Genomic DNA, 14,931 nt, shown 5'->3' with positions numbered 1-14,931 from the left:
ACTCTTTCTCTTAAAAATGCTGTGTTCAAAGCAGGACAGAATAATTATTTTCCTAAACCTATTTAAGGAAAAAATGCTGAAAATTGATACTTTATCAGTTTTTTAGATTATGCTTGACAACGCAATTGCTAGTAAACATCCTCTTTCCAGACACCTCCCAAAAAGATGTACGTTTGTGGATACAAAATGTCACTGAAACGCTGAGAACAAAAATATTTCAAACTGCTCTGTTGCTAGCATAGAATGGCTATAACAAAACACATACTAGTGAGCTGGAATCATATCATCCTGAGCATCTGCACTACTCCTCCTTGGAGAGTGCATACTAATCATCTCTCTTCATGGTCAGTAACCACATAAGGACAACACCAGACGATGCCAGTGGTTTTGGTCCTGTAGCATTTATATGCTTTCCTGCAAAGATAGTCATGCCAGATAATATTCGTCAACCTTGTCTTTGGTCTTCTCTCTTGATTGAGGCAGATGTTTATTTTCCATCTGCACTATATGTCAGTGCAACTGCAGCCTTCATCTGGCAAAGGGTGCCTGTAATATTATGAGGCCATCGCATAAGCTGCTGGAAAGATTACTCTTGTGAATAAAATCAGTTTATGGCTAAAAACATTTATTCTTCATTTTGATAAGCCCTTAACAAATGAAAATTTGCTTCCTTACACTTTTGCCAAGCATAGGACCATGTTTATTTCTAGCTATATGGGTCACGAAGGATTCCCAGCTGTTAGATAGAGTCAGTTGTGCATTGCTGCACTCAACAACATCTGTTTCACAAAAACAGTATCCAGCTTTTAGCGCTCAAATGGAGGTTATACCATATGCCAGCAGACCACTTAGTTTTTACCTTGGGAACCAACTTTACACTAGTCAAGGTAACAGAGGAAGTACTGAGTATTTAAATGCTACCAGGCTTCAGTCACATCTTCATGTGCTCTTGTCATTTCCAACTATATATAGTAAAATTAGTTCCAAGCATATACCGCAAGCTGTTCCTCTGTTTAATTATTAACTGGAAGAAAGTTTGTTTGCAAAACAGTTGAAATGTTTTTTGTGATAGACTCTGATGTTGAGAGTGGTGCCATAAGATGCTTCTGCAAATACAGAACCTTGTTAAAATGTCAAATAATATCAGCTATCAACAAAAGCAGATCAGGCTGAATACCCTTTAACTACTGAGCAGGATGTTAAAAAGCCATACTACCGTGGAACTCTTCAGAGCCTCGCAAACCATTCAAAATGTCTGGCGGTGTTATACTACCAGGATGGTTTCGATTATGATTTATGTCGTGCTACCAACTGTCTGCTTTTCTCTCATTTGGTTTTAATCACTTAATGACTCTCCAGAAATAAAGTTTTAAAAATATGTATTTTTTGACAGCAACAGATAAATTAGGTTAAAGGAAATTTTTCTGATGGGTGAATCACTCTCTCAGGAGAATACCAAATAATTTTATGCCCTTAACAGTAGCTGGAGGATGATTGTTCCTGGTAAAAATTGCATAACATTGTAATGCATTCAGTGATACAGTAAAGCAGATTTGTTTGCCAATGATTCATTTCTATTATAAATGTTTTGTTGCAAAATACATTCCTTAACTCCCAGTAAGGTATTTACAATAACACATGGATTAAATTTGGTATGTACTCCAGACTACCTACAATACTCCCATTAAAACTGATCCTACCAAATCATGTCACTGAAAATGTGAATTATACCAGTGAAATGAATGAGTTAGATTCTGTTAACACAGACAATATTTCCTTCTATGCAATTCAGTTGACTGCAATGGAATTATTCTTTACTGAAATAATGCAAAGAGCCAGTCAAATAATGCAAAGAGACCAGTTTGCTCCAAGTCCCATCCCTAGCTCGTAAAACTTAAGAATAAGTAGAGTCAAGATGCACTAAGAAACTGCTTATATCTATCTCTGCCATGACACAAACAAGTAAGTGACAGATTCACATCACCAAATAGGTTTTGTGCTGACAACTTTCAGGAGAGCAGTAATAAATTCACTTGATCCATTGTAACTCTTTTGTGAACATCAAATGTACACAATACAAGTTGTATCTGGCTTAGGCTTGTCTCTTTACTTACAGTCTGAGCTTTGCTATGGACATGCCTCAAGCTCCTCTCCTTCATTTCTACCATTCATGCTTTTAATTTGGATGAAAATGATGTGGTGTTCACATGCTGATATGGAGTTTACATCCTGATATGCAGCAAGGTATAGACAGAAAAGCAAGCACCTCCGATAACAGATGCTCTAAGTTCCATACTACAGACAATGCAAGAACCTGACAAATCCATGCTTTGGGAAATGAGTCAGTAAATATACAAAAGAAAAAAACCAAAATTCTAGATATGCCAAGACATAATTTATACTAAGAATTCAGGGGATTTGTTCCCAAAAGGGACACCAACAAGAAAGAATTCCAGGCAGACCATGACCTTGGAGGCTGCATATTTATGAATAGGATGATGTGACCTTATGATTTAGTTTTCATATCCTTTTGCAAAAACCACATATTGATGCTTTGGAGAAATAAGATTGGAAGAAAAATTAGTTTGCCTAGATTTTAAATTCAGGCTAAGTACACGATAGATTGAACATTTTCCCAGATAGCTAGGTCTAAAGTTGTTTAGCAGAATTCAAATCAGGGAAGTGACATCCATTTATACTGCATCAGGACTTGGCCTCTAACCTACATCTTCTAAGTTGTTTCTTTTTATTTATTTTGCTCACTGTGGTCAGGTATGGAACTGAGCTACACCTGCAAAAATATTTACTTAAATCAGGGGTGGCAAATTGAGTTTTTAAACCTTTTTTCTGTTTCCAAACCTTAAAGAAATCATCCAACTAAGAATAATTTACTCAAAGGACAGTTGAAGCACATCATGCATTATAAAACCCCAACAAATCCTTGAAATGATCAGTTCTATTCATTTATGATGGAAAAAGCCTCTTTCCTTATATTATGAATATTATTTTTTCTATCTTCATCAACATTCAGTTCTTTGGAACATTGATGCCTTTCTGCAAGTGTGTTCACGCCTGTGTTCGGCTAATTCTGTACTGCAAATAGTACCAGTTTAGTTTGTTCTTTCCCCAAGGGCTAAAAATTACTGAGGCTTTGGGTTTCTCATTTTCATCACCAGTAATTGTCTAAATAGTCACACCCTCCATAAATTACAACAAGGGGTTTATTTTAAAATAAAGTGACCTTCGCAGAAATTAATGGCACACTTTCATACTTTAGAGATTTCATCCTAGAATGCACCTTATTTTCCAAAGAAGATGGGAAATGCTAGTGTTTCTAGTTTTAAGTTTGCAGAAACGTAGACATTGCTGGAAAATTTTTCCTTCTATTCATTATTATTTGGCATCCAGCTCAGTTTTGGAGTGTAGGCCCTTGCTCTTGGGAAGCAAGATGATTCCTCAGGATGAAAATAATGTGGGAACATCTAGGGTGCTGTGAATATTGCTTTTCCAAATGAAACAAAAGCAAAAATTGTTCACTTCTCAATCGATGACCTTATCACAGATTTCTTTGCAAATATTTCTGACCAATCATGTTGAACTTATAACAGTAACCCTGTACAGAGAATATATGGAGATGCTCCTGCACCATTTGATTAGACAGGAAATCTGACTCATTCCAAATATTGAAACTTTGCTCTTTCCTCCTAGTGAATCATTGCCAGGAACAGTTCTCTGTGCACCTTTCCAGACCCTTCATTTCCACAGCACATCTGTACAACCTTGCTCCACATGAGAAGAGCTTCATGGGGACTTGGAAAGCCCATCTTTGGCCTGGGATATCTGCACTGCTGCTGCTGTAAAGCCACGGTGTCTTCACAGCTTGCAGCTATAAAGAGACACTCTTCATTTGTCATCAGTAGACACAAAATGTGCCATGTTGAATCTGTGAGTCTCACAAAGCCCTTGGTCCTACACTGCAATTTTTCAGAGTCCAGCCTCCTTCCCACAGCCGCAGCAGGTTGGCAGGAGGGCAGTGGGTGCGTAACATTTCCAGGGCAGAGGGGAAAGACAAATTCTTGCTCAACCTTTTGGTGGTTCCACTGTCCCATTCTATGCTCTTCATACATTTCATCCACAAAATCAATGATGAGTGGCACCATCTGCTTCTGACTCCCCATTAACTCTTGGCCATCTATTCTTTTTACTATGGTTTTGTACTTCTGCTACATGAACCTTTCCCCTCTCCTCCATTTCAAACTCTACATTGGTTTTCTTTAAGCTCTCCCTAAGCCTACAAGTTTGGTAAGCAATTCTGAAAAAAATACATTAAAAAAAAAAAAAGCTGGTTTTCCAGGTGGGTTTTCCCAAGCTCTCACAGCTCCCATTCAAGTAAAGTTTTTACAGTTACATCTGTGCAAACAGTGAAAACAAATACAATGTAATGGCACAGAGATGAAGGAAGTTAAGTGCACCTCTCCACCTGCCAAGGCCCAGATGTGGGAAATAACACAGCACAAAGATCCCAAATACTGGGACACAGCAAAATTATTGCTACAGAAGGCTTTGGTACTACGTTAGTTTAATTTCTTAAAGCATAATCTTTTCTGCAACCATTGTTTTCCCATTGCTGCTGCAAGCAGTTTTAGCACCAAGCATGAAGTAAGATTTATAACATCTCTAAAAATGGAAATGAGCAAAATGTTTGTCTGCAAAGAAGAATGTCCATCATTAAGAGAGACCATAAGGAGAGATGTTTGCATCTATTACCAGAGAGAGGTAGGACATAACTTACAGCAGGACTTACTGCCTTACAGATTTTGGATGTTTATTAAGAGAGCAAAAAAAAAGTCTGTTTTCTGAAATTTTACAGATTTTCTAATCTCCATCCAGTCCCCAGATGAGGCCAGTAACAGTCACTCTTAATATTTTTCTCTTCATAAAAGCCTCTTCTTTACTATCACTGAGTGATCCCATGTGGCACATAAAGGCAGTGTAGCTTCTTAAAGATGTTTCTCAAATAGAGAAATCCCCAGTTAGTTCCAGACACTTGTATCTACCAGACAGGCACCAGCTGATACTAACTAGAGAAGGAGAAAGCCTGGAAAGATTCTGGGATGTTCTGGACACCATACATCTCTGCATACTGGGTCATGCCAGTTTGTTCTATCCAGTATGTATTCTTTAATAATATATGACAATGCTAGAGCATGCACATCTCAGCATTCCCCTCAAACACACTCCCATTTTGGGCATTCTTACATACTTTATGGGCTGCACATGCCAGCCACATCTTTCCACTTAAACAACCCCATTTTTACACCCATGTACAGAGTCTATGATATCCTTGAAAAAAGCTCTACAACTTAATCACCATGTGAAAAAAATCATGTCTTTTTGTTTTGCTGCCTGGTTATGCACTTTTTTTGATAATGGAGAGAGGCAACTACTGGTTGTTCCCAGTTCTTCATCTCCATGACATTTGTGACTTTACAGACTTTTCCTCAAACCGTCTTTTTTCAGACTGAGCAGAGTGGAGTCTGTTTAAGCTCTGTTCGAAGGAAGCCTTTCTCTGCTCTTCTGATCACCATTTTCACACTCTTCTTGGGCTGCTTCTTCATATCCTTTCTGATATGGAAGGAGTCAGCAGCATGCAGAACTCATAGGACACACAGGCATTCACGTAATGATAATGATCTTTCTGGTTTGATTCCTTTCCCAATATTTTCTAACAATCTATATGGGATTTTTTTACTGCCTCTGACTAATAAGCTTAAATCTTCATACCCACAATGAGTGAGGATCTCTTTGCTGAGCAGTAATAGCTAAATGAAAGCATCTCACTGTGTATGCATAGTTGATGATTGTTTTCCCCCTGTGCATTATTTGATGCTTATGGATACTGAATTTCCTATATTATTCTTAGTCATTCAGTACCAGGAGATGCTTTCATAACTCCTTGTAGACATTTACTACCATGAATGATTTTGAATCATCTGCAACTTCGTCACCCCTCTTTCCAGATTATTTATAATTCCAAAAGAAAAGGCTTCTTCTCCAGCCTCTAGAAGAGATTCCCTGCAAGACTGTCTTGGTATTCTCTCCTCATCAGGATTCTTGATACTTCTTTCTATAACTTGTTCCTTGTACAGAAAAGTTCCTGTACGAGATCCTGTGTGTCCTCTTCTAGAGCAGCCATTGACACAGAGAATTCACCTATATTTTTTTCCTGTAGTGTTTTGATTCTTGAGAGCTCTATTCATATTTGAGTAATTTCTCAGCCCTCAAAAGTTGTTTTGCACAATTTCTTCTCTGTTATGACAAACATTCTTGTTATTGTTTTTATACTTTTATCAAATTGTTTTCAATATTTTCATTTGCTATCTTTATTAGTATTTACATTCACAGTAATAGAATTTATGCTTTTTTCCCCCCCTTTTCTGGACCCTTGGTGAGAAGAATGATTCTTGCAACTTGAAAAATGTCTTCTCTTCCTAACTGCCTTTTCTGTTATGTTCTTCTTCCCTGATTATTTTCCAGACCTTCAGGACAATTTATGTCTTGGTGCACATAAGTTTACTTGTAAGTTAACAATTATAAATATATAAAGAATAATTCAAAAAGGCAGAGAATCTGTAGAGTAATAGGAAAGTAATTGACTTATAAAATTACAAAATTGCAGCTGTAAGTAAGAATGTAGATAGTACTGTAATATACATGTTCCTTTTAGAGGCTACCAACCTGTGGATGAATGGAAAAGAGCAAATGAAAATATAAAAATGCCTTGCATTTACCTTGTGACAACATAGACAGTTTACATCTGCCAAATTAGGATTGGTGATAAGGTCATTTATCCTTGGATTTCTGTAGGAAAAATTCTGTTTGACTTTTCCCAAGTATTTACTACACTTTAAATTTTATCAAGGGCAAATGATTTGTTGGGCTAGAAACATTGAAACCCTGTTCTCAATAGAAATAACTTAAAATTCTAGATTAATTTTTTTTCTTAATTTACAGTAGTTGGAAGAACTGGACATATCAGGTGCTTAGATTCCAAGTATAAGGCCTTGTTTCTGACATGTTACTTTTTAAAAAAGAGATATTTATCAAGTTGCAATGTAGGTTTCAAACAACTCTGTCAGTGGAGGATAGTGGAAAATGAGGAAATATGAGCAGAAAATGTGTAGAAAAAATATAGCAAATGCTTTCACATAGACATGGATGTGTCCAAGTTACATGACTCTTCAACAGCTGACTTACTGTAATGTTTTTTCTGTATGTGTTCCTAACCACATTTGTTACCCTTTTGTTCTATTCCTGTGACTATGTAAAAGTTTCATATATGAGAGAACAGTGTTGTAATTTATCAGCAAGAGATTAAAATTCGCATAGTACCATATTCCACAAATAACAAACTGATACAAGAAAGGCTGTTTAATAGTGTACCATTAAATGTGCATTGAAATATGGCCTTATTTAGTGGGTACTGTGGAACTAGGCAAGTGTTCTCCGTTTGTATTTAGCTCAGAAGTGACCCATCTTTGTTTGAAAAAGCAGAATGCTTTAGAGAAAAGGATTGTGTATCTAAAATCTTGTCATTTTCTCAATGACTTTCCTCAATGGCGATTTCTCAGCTGCTGTGGTGGGAGATATTACTGCTGCCTGCAAACTCTGACTTGTGAAATCTCTGTAGGTAGTGATCAGCAATAATTCTGTCACTTGTTTTCTTGGCAATTTTGGAGGATGTAGGTCCTCCCACTGCCAAAAGACTCCAGACTAATGATATTTTATTTGTCTTTACCTTCTCTGGAAAGTTTGAGACTGAGTTTTTCTTTCAATCCCCATGTTGCTATTTCCATCTAAATGAACCTCTACAGACCTTATTTAGTTGGTGAAAACTTTCTGTTTGAGTTTTATTGCTTAATGTTGTCCTGGATCCAGTTTCCCTGAACATTAATGTAATAAAAAATGTGGTCCTTGTTACCTTAGCATAGGTGTAAGGGCCATATAATCTCTAAAAATTTGGACATCTGCAGTAACTCATGGCTATATCTGGGACTGTTTTTCTTGGCTTCTTCAGTGGTCAAGAGAAAAGGAGAACGTGCTTGACTAGTCTTTGACATCTGCTTTATGATGGGATGGATCACAACTTGAAAGAGGACATCTCTCTGTCACTAACAAAGGGGTCAAGCCAAGGAACTCGTTTGTAGAGTCTCCTTGGCAGATATCTGTATGGTCAAATGAATCCCACTCAGTGTGGGCTGACACTTTTTAAGAGTTGAAAAGTTTCAATTGTTCTACAATTTCAGAGTCGTAATACTTCAAGCCAGCTAAACCCTGGGCAGCATCAAAAGCAGCATGGCCAGCAGGACAAAGGAGGTGATTCTCCCCCTCTATTCTGCTCTTGTGAGGTCTCACCTGAAGTTCTGAGCACGGTTCCAGTGCCCCCAACATAGGGGCACAAATTTTGGAATAGCTCCAGAGGAGAGGCACAAAGTTAAGAGGACTGGAGCACCTCCCTTACAAAGCCAGGCTGAGGAAGTTGGGGCTGTTCAGCTTGGAGAAGAGAAGGTTGCATGAAGGCCTCACTGTAACCTTACAGTATCTGAAGGAGTCTGCTGGGAAACCAAAGAAGGACTCTTCTTCGGGAGCTGCAGCAATAGGACAAAGAGCAATGGGTACAAATTGAAAGAGACAAATTTAGGTTTGATATTAGGAAGAAATTTCTCACTGTGAGGTTGGCTAGACACTGAAACAGGTTGCCCTGAGAGATTGTGAGTGTCCCAGCTCTAGTAGTATTGAAAGCCAGGTTGGATAAGGCCTTGAGCAACCTGGTCTGGTGAGGTGTCTGTACACATGGAGGTGGGGGTACTAGATGATCCTTAACGTCCATTCCAATCCTTTAACATTCATGTTTGCATGATTCTATGATTAACAAAAGCAGCTGAAGGAGAATATACAGTATTTGAAAATCTGTTCTCTTACCTCCAGCTCACTGATTTGAATGCAGACTGAGAGTGCTCACAGTCTAACAGCTGTTCAGTGACCTATGTGACATGCTTTGAGTCTTCAGATTTAGCTATTGCAAAGTCCTAAAATAACCTTATTTTTGCTATCCACTTGCTACATTGCCACTGCCTGCATGCTTGGGGTCTTTGCTCAGGCATGTTAAACATACTTTATTTGTACCTCCTTGAAAACAAGCTCTTTAGGTAATTATTATGTTAAATGCAAGAATAAGGGGAAGAATACAGGTTCATCTAGTCATGACAGCAAACTCTATTGTCTAGAGCTATTACTAATGAGTAAAGTACCTATGAGTACTAATGAGTCAGAATAGCAGGAGACAGGAACTTCCTAAACACAGAATTGCACTTCAGCTCTCCACTGTCCTGATATCATTTTTCAATGCCAACTAAGACCTTTGTCCTAATTTTGAAAATAATTAATGGTTTAACCCCAAGTTGCATCAAATTTGTATCTATGAATCCTGCTGACAGCTAATCTCTTTAGAGACCACACTGACCAGAAAGCTAAGAGTGAAGCTGGGGACACAGTGTTCTCTGTTCAGGGCATCTGGCTGAAGAACAATATCTCAGAGGAAAACAGCATTAGGAAATGTTTCAAAAAGCCATGGGAAAGCCTCTCAGCCTTTCAGCCTAAAATATACAATTTATCTGTGTTACATTTTCATTACACAAGAACACTTTCACTTTCTGCATGTCAAATTCTTATCTGAGAAAGCCATACCCTAACAGAGTTTTGGCCTTAGATGCTTTGGAGATTCTCTGAATACCTCTTTGCACTTTGCTACTGCAAATGCCTTCATATAATGCCAGGACTTCTGTGGGTGTTATAAAATTGAAATATACAGAAGAGAGTTTTCCTTCTCAGGACTACGGCCATTGAGAGGGAAGGTGGTATAATTACACCAGAACCTGTTGGCTGAAGCAGATATGAGTGAAAGTGAAGACAACTGCCAGACAAGCTAGTCAGATTTCTTTTTTCCTCATGGCAAGGCACATGCCAGCCCCTGGTGCTTCAGGTTATTTGGGGAAGATAGTAGTCTAGTTGCATCTTGAAGAGGTTTACATTAGCCTCTGTTCAATTTCCAAGGGATGTTACAATGTGCCTGGCAGGACTAGAAGCCAGTAAAAGGATTAAAAATGCAGCTTTCCTTGAAACATTAATGCAAAATCTGTATCTGCCTAGTTGAATGCCTAAATTACTTAGGCTTTCTGAGGGTTATATAACTATACATTTTCCATATTCAGCACTGTTTCAAGATTTCCTGAAAAGGCTGTCTATCTGGAGCCCACAACACAGAAACATTAATATATTAATAGTATCTGTTTGTGTAACTGAGAAAGAAAGCTGCAGAGTGTTATTCAATCAAGTGATATTAGACAAGTCAGAAAACACTTGCAGTACCATTTTAAAATGCTTCGATTGTTAGTGTTTGTAATGCAATGCATTGCCACTAAATCCCTGGTACATATTCATACCACTCTCATACAGACAATCTGGGGACCTCGTGGGGGTTCAAGGGCTGTTTTCTGTAGGCAGTGAGACTTCACAGGTACTCACACTGGTTTTGTTGTCTTGGGTCTACAACTGATTATTAAAGGAAAGAAAAAGGTCTCTTAAACCCCCCATTATCAGTGTTATGCCATTCACCAAAGGTTCCCAGCCCTTTCATTAGCGGAAAAGCGCACAAGCAGTGAATGTGAAGTTTGTAACAGCTGCAGGGGTAGATTTCACAGAGCAAAAGTAGGAAGGAGGAGGTGAAGGAAACTCCAGAAATCTGTGTAATAAAAATGTTTCCAACCATAACCTTAAAATAATAACTATGCTGTTCATCAGGCATTACAGCCAATAGCTCATGCTCTGTCCCATTGCATCATGCACTTGCATCCCACTGGTAATGACTTGTTCTTTGAATTGCAATTAACCTATTTAAGACCAATTAAGAAACAGATCTTGAATAGGCCTGCAGTATTACAGCTCAGTACTCACAGAAGATGACAATGATGTTTTAATTAAATATGGGAGCAAAAGGTCTCAAACTGAAGCTTACAGCTAACTAAGCAGCAGTCATTTGGTTACTGAACAGGCAAGGAGCTTTATGGTCTCCTTCCACATGGTTCAGCCTCCATAGCTCTCAAGTTTGCTTAAGGCTAAATAGCTTTCCTAATCTATTATTGCACAGAAGAAGTCCCTACCGCCCCCATTTTCCAGATCACAGTTTGGTATGTTTTAACAGACTATGATAATCCCTTGGTTTTTGCAGGGCAAGAGTATTGCTGATAAAGTGATTTCATTTAGGCAAATTAACTCTGTTAGTTACATGAAAGATTGAACACTGTTATCTTATGCTGGTATGTGCAAAGTCTCATAAGTGCAAAATACACATTAAGGGCCAATTTTGCATGAAAAACTCCTGATAGTATAAGAGCTGGTTAATATTTCTGAATTATTAAGTCTGACAGCATAATCATGCTTTTTTGTTGTTTAGGCTGTTGATACCAGATGTTTAATGCACAATAAAATGTAATAGTGTAATAGGAGGCATTTTAAGGAAGTGCAATTTTGGAAAATGAAGAAACTACTTGGGGTAATTTAAAGCATAAAAACAGATGTTGGAATTTGGAGCTGTTTTAGTTTCACATAAAGTGGAAGCCTTCCTTTATAAACCTGTAGGTACTCCCAATGTTTTGCTTTTCTCTCCTGGCATTGCTGTGGTCAGGTCTGAGTGTTGAAGTGCTGCTCACACAGTGCTCAGCCCTGTGCCTTGGCTGTGGTCACCAGGAGCCTGGTGGGGGGATTGCTCCCTCTGGGACAGGGCTGACTGCTCTGCACCTGCTGGGTGCTCAGCACATGGAGGCCACAGGACTGAATGAAAAGCTTGACTTCAATGTTCTTCCTGGTGCAGTATTGGATTCTCAGAAAGTCTTGCAAGTGTTTTCTGGGACACCAGATTAGAATCTGGATGTGTTACCAAGCTGGTTATAAAAGTTGACTGAATTTCAACTACATGATGCTTTTGTTAATGATTATAAATTGAGTTTATCAAAAAACCTGTACAATAGGCTAGAACACCTGTACAATAGGCTAGAATGCATATATTTATTTAAAATATATACTTCATTAAATATATGCATATTCAATGAGTTGCACATTAAATACTAACTTAATATGGAAGCAACAGACAGTAATGAGTGCTGATCAGTATTTTGGGATTGTTGAGTCTAATAACATAACATAATAACATGCTTCCCTTCTCCTTGCTGCTTCTTTTGGCACCAGATGTTTTAAGCACAGTAAAATAGAACCTTAATATTCTCTGTAATTAATGGATGAAAGCACAGAAATATATACAGGCACGTTGTGTTTCTATTAAGATGTTTTCACATAATTTATGAGACAAAACAGATGTTCCTTTAAACAATTTTCACTTGGTGTGCCTGGAATTCCCCTTGAGACATGAGTAGTTATGGGAATTTTTCATGACATAAAAGAGTGAGTTTCATATTTAAAAAATAATTGTTATCATACACAGCCAGAAACTTTGTCCCAGCAAGAGCCATTCCAGCTTGATTATATCTCTCCGTGCACATTTCAAGATTTCCAGATCAAATGAGAGAGTTTACTTACAGCAGATTAGGTGTGTTATCTCTTACTATTCAACATTTTGTTTTGTTTTCTTTTCTCCTTTATCTTTTTTGTTTGTTTGTTTGTTTTGTTTTTGAAAGTCACTGCTTCTTGTTGCCTCCAGTAAGCTCTGTCAGATCCGCTTTGACAACCATCTGAACACAACTGGTACTGCAACTGCCTTCAGTGGCTCTGATTTTCAGAGAACAGCTGCTGAGAGCTTTCTAATGACTGGGATTTTTAGGGCTTCACAACACAACCACCCAAAAGAAGGCATCCAGATAGGCCTTTGATCAAATAGGGTTTGGGTCATTCTCTTAATGGAACAGTGCGTTACATCTTCAAAGACCTTGCAAGTATTTTTCAGCAGAATATCTTTCACAAGTGAAGAAATTATTTTCAACCCATGCAAAAGTGGGGAGAAAATGAAAGAAGGCAATGAGAAGCTACACAAATAGAAGCTAGGCTCAAATCAGAACTCAGGGCTCAGATATTCCATGAGATTCTTGCATCTTTTTTATTTATCTCATATGAGCTGAAGGGCAATATCCATCTGTGAATACATGCTTAGTCCATGACAAAGGAAAGGTTAATTACCCCACCTCAGTCCATGGTGAAAGAAGAGGCTTAGATTGTGCACGACAATGTTCCTCTTGTCAATGGTCTTCAAATCCCATGTTTAGGCCTCTCAGTCATGATTTATAAAATATATAAGTAGCTAGTTAATGTATTTGCTATAATTTGTCAAATTAGGATAAATCTTCCACTGACCTGTCATTTCATTACTGGTCTCCCCAAGCTTCAAATGACAGGACCAAAGGCTGGTGCTGTGTGGTCTAGATCATTAAGGAGGACAGTAGGAAGGTACTGAGGGTTACTTGGTCAGCCCTGTTCCACAGCAAAGCAAAGATTCAGGGACAGATCTAAGATTGCTGCACTATCTAACTTCAAATTAAAACAAAGTTGCCTAATCTTTCATTGCACAATCTGGTAATATGTTTTGTAAACAGATGTGTAGTAGACAGCTGTTTTGTTTAACAACCAACTGAGAAAACCAGACTACGGCACATAGTAAATAAACAGATGAAATATTAGCTTTTGAATTGCTTCTTTCAGGAATACCAGCCTGAAAGTATTGGTGGAGTCATGTGTCTTCTCCTTTCTCTTTTGGAAAACAAGTGAACTTCTCTGTTGCCAGCACATGTAAAAGGAAAGCAGAGGCCATCCACTCTCCAACCTGTACACCCCTAGTTTAGCTTATACAAATAGGATTTTTAAAAGAAAAAATCAAAACTACACTAATTTGTAAAGATGAATTTGTAAACATTAATTGCAGGGAGAAGTACAAAGAATAGTACCGTCATTTGAACCAATAACACTCACCTCTCAAAATCCTACTGATTCACCACAAGATTAAAACAGTTTTTCCTGCTTCCAGTCACTTAGCGGGGTCTGGTTAGGTTTTATGAGAATTTCAGCTTCTACATTTGGGAAATTCTCTTTTTTTACTTTTTCTGGGGGAAAAAATTAATGAAAAATTCATTTCTGTATGGTTTTGTGGATTTAACATTTGCTTCCCTCATTTTTAGTAATCCTGGATAGGTAGAATGTTGGAAACATCCTTCTGCTCTGCCTCCATATGGCCAAAATTAAAAATGAACAGCTGTCGAAAGTAACTTACTATTTAATGAAGAATCAGAAAACAGGGAGAAAAAAAATATAGTCTGTTCTTTTTTTACAATACATACTTACTTCTCCTGGCAGACTGGTCAACTGAGTAATGCTTGCATTAAATTGCCAAGTGTCAGTGAATTATGTGAAATTACCAAAATAGTGGAAATAAATATTTTTTGAAATTTTTACACATTTATATATATATATATATATATATATATATATATATATATATTTGTACAACATAGTAACTATTTAATATGATAAAGATTCCCGGTCCAAAGTTTGGGACTGCTGGAAATAACTCACACAGGGTTACTGTAATAAGGAAAACTCTTAAAAAAGTATGGAATGTTTTCAAATACATTTCTCTCTTTTTTGAAGAAAAAAAAATTATTTAAGAAAAAAACCAAACCAACAGTCATATCTAACAATAAGCTCCATGTAAATCAATGGGTTATGATGGAAACTCCCCTCAGGAGCACAGAACACTAAAAATACTTAGCTTGAAACTGAAGTGATGATGATTCCTTTGCTTGGAGAAGCATGTCAGTCCAACATAAGTGTTCTCTGCAGCTTCCCTAACCCCAGCTGTACTTTTCAAGGATA

The sequence above is a fragment of the Zonotrichia albicollis genome, chromosome 1 (assembly GCF_047830755.1).
Source record: "Zonotrichia albicollis isolate bZonAlb1 chromosome 1, bZonAlb1.hap1, whole genome shotgun sequence".
In the NCBI taxonomy this organism is placed as follows: Eukaryota; Metazoa; Chordata; class Aves; order Passeriformes; family Passerellidae; genus Zonotrichia; species Zonotrichia albicollis.
Note: the sequence above shows the minus strand (reverse complement) of the source record.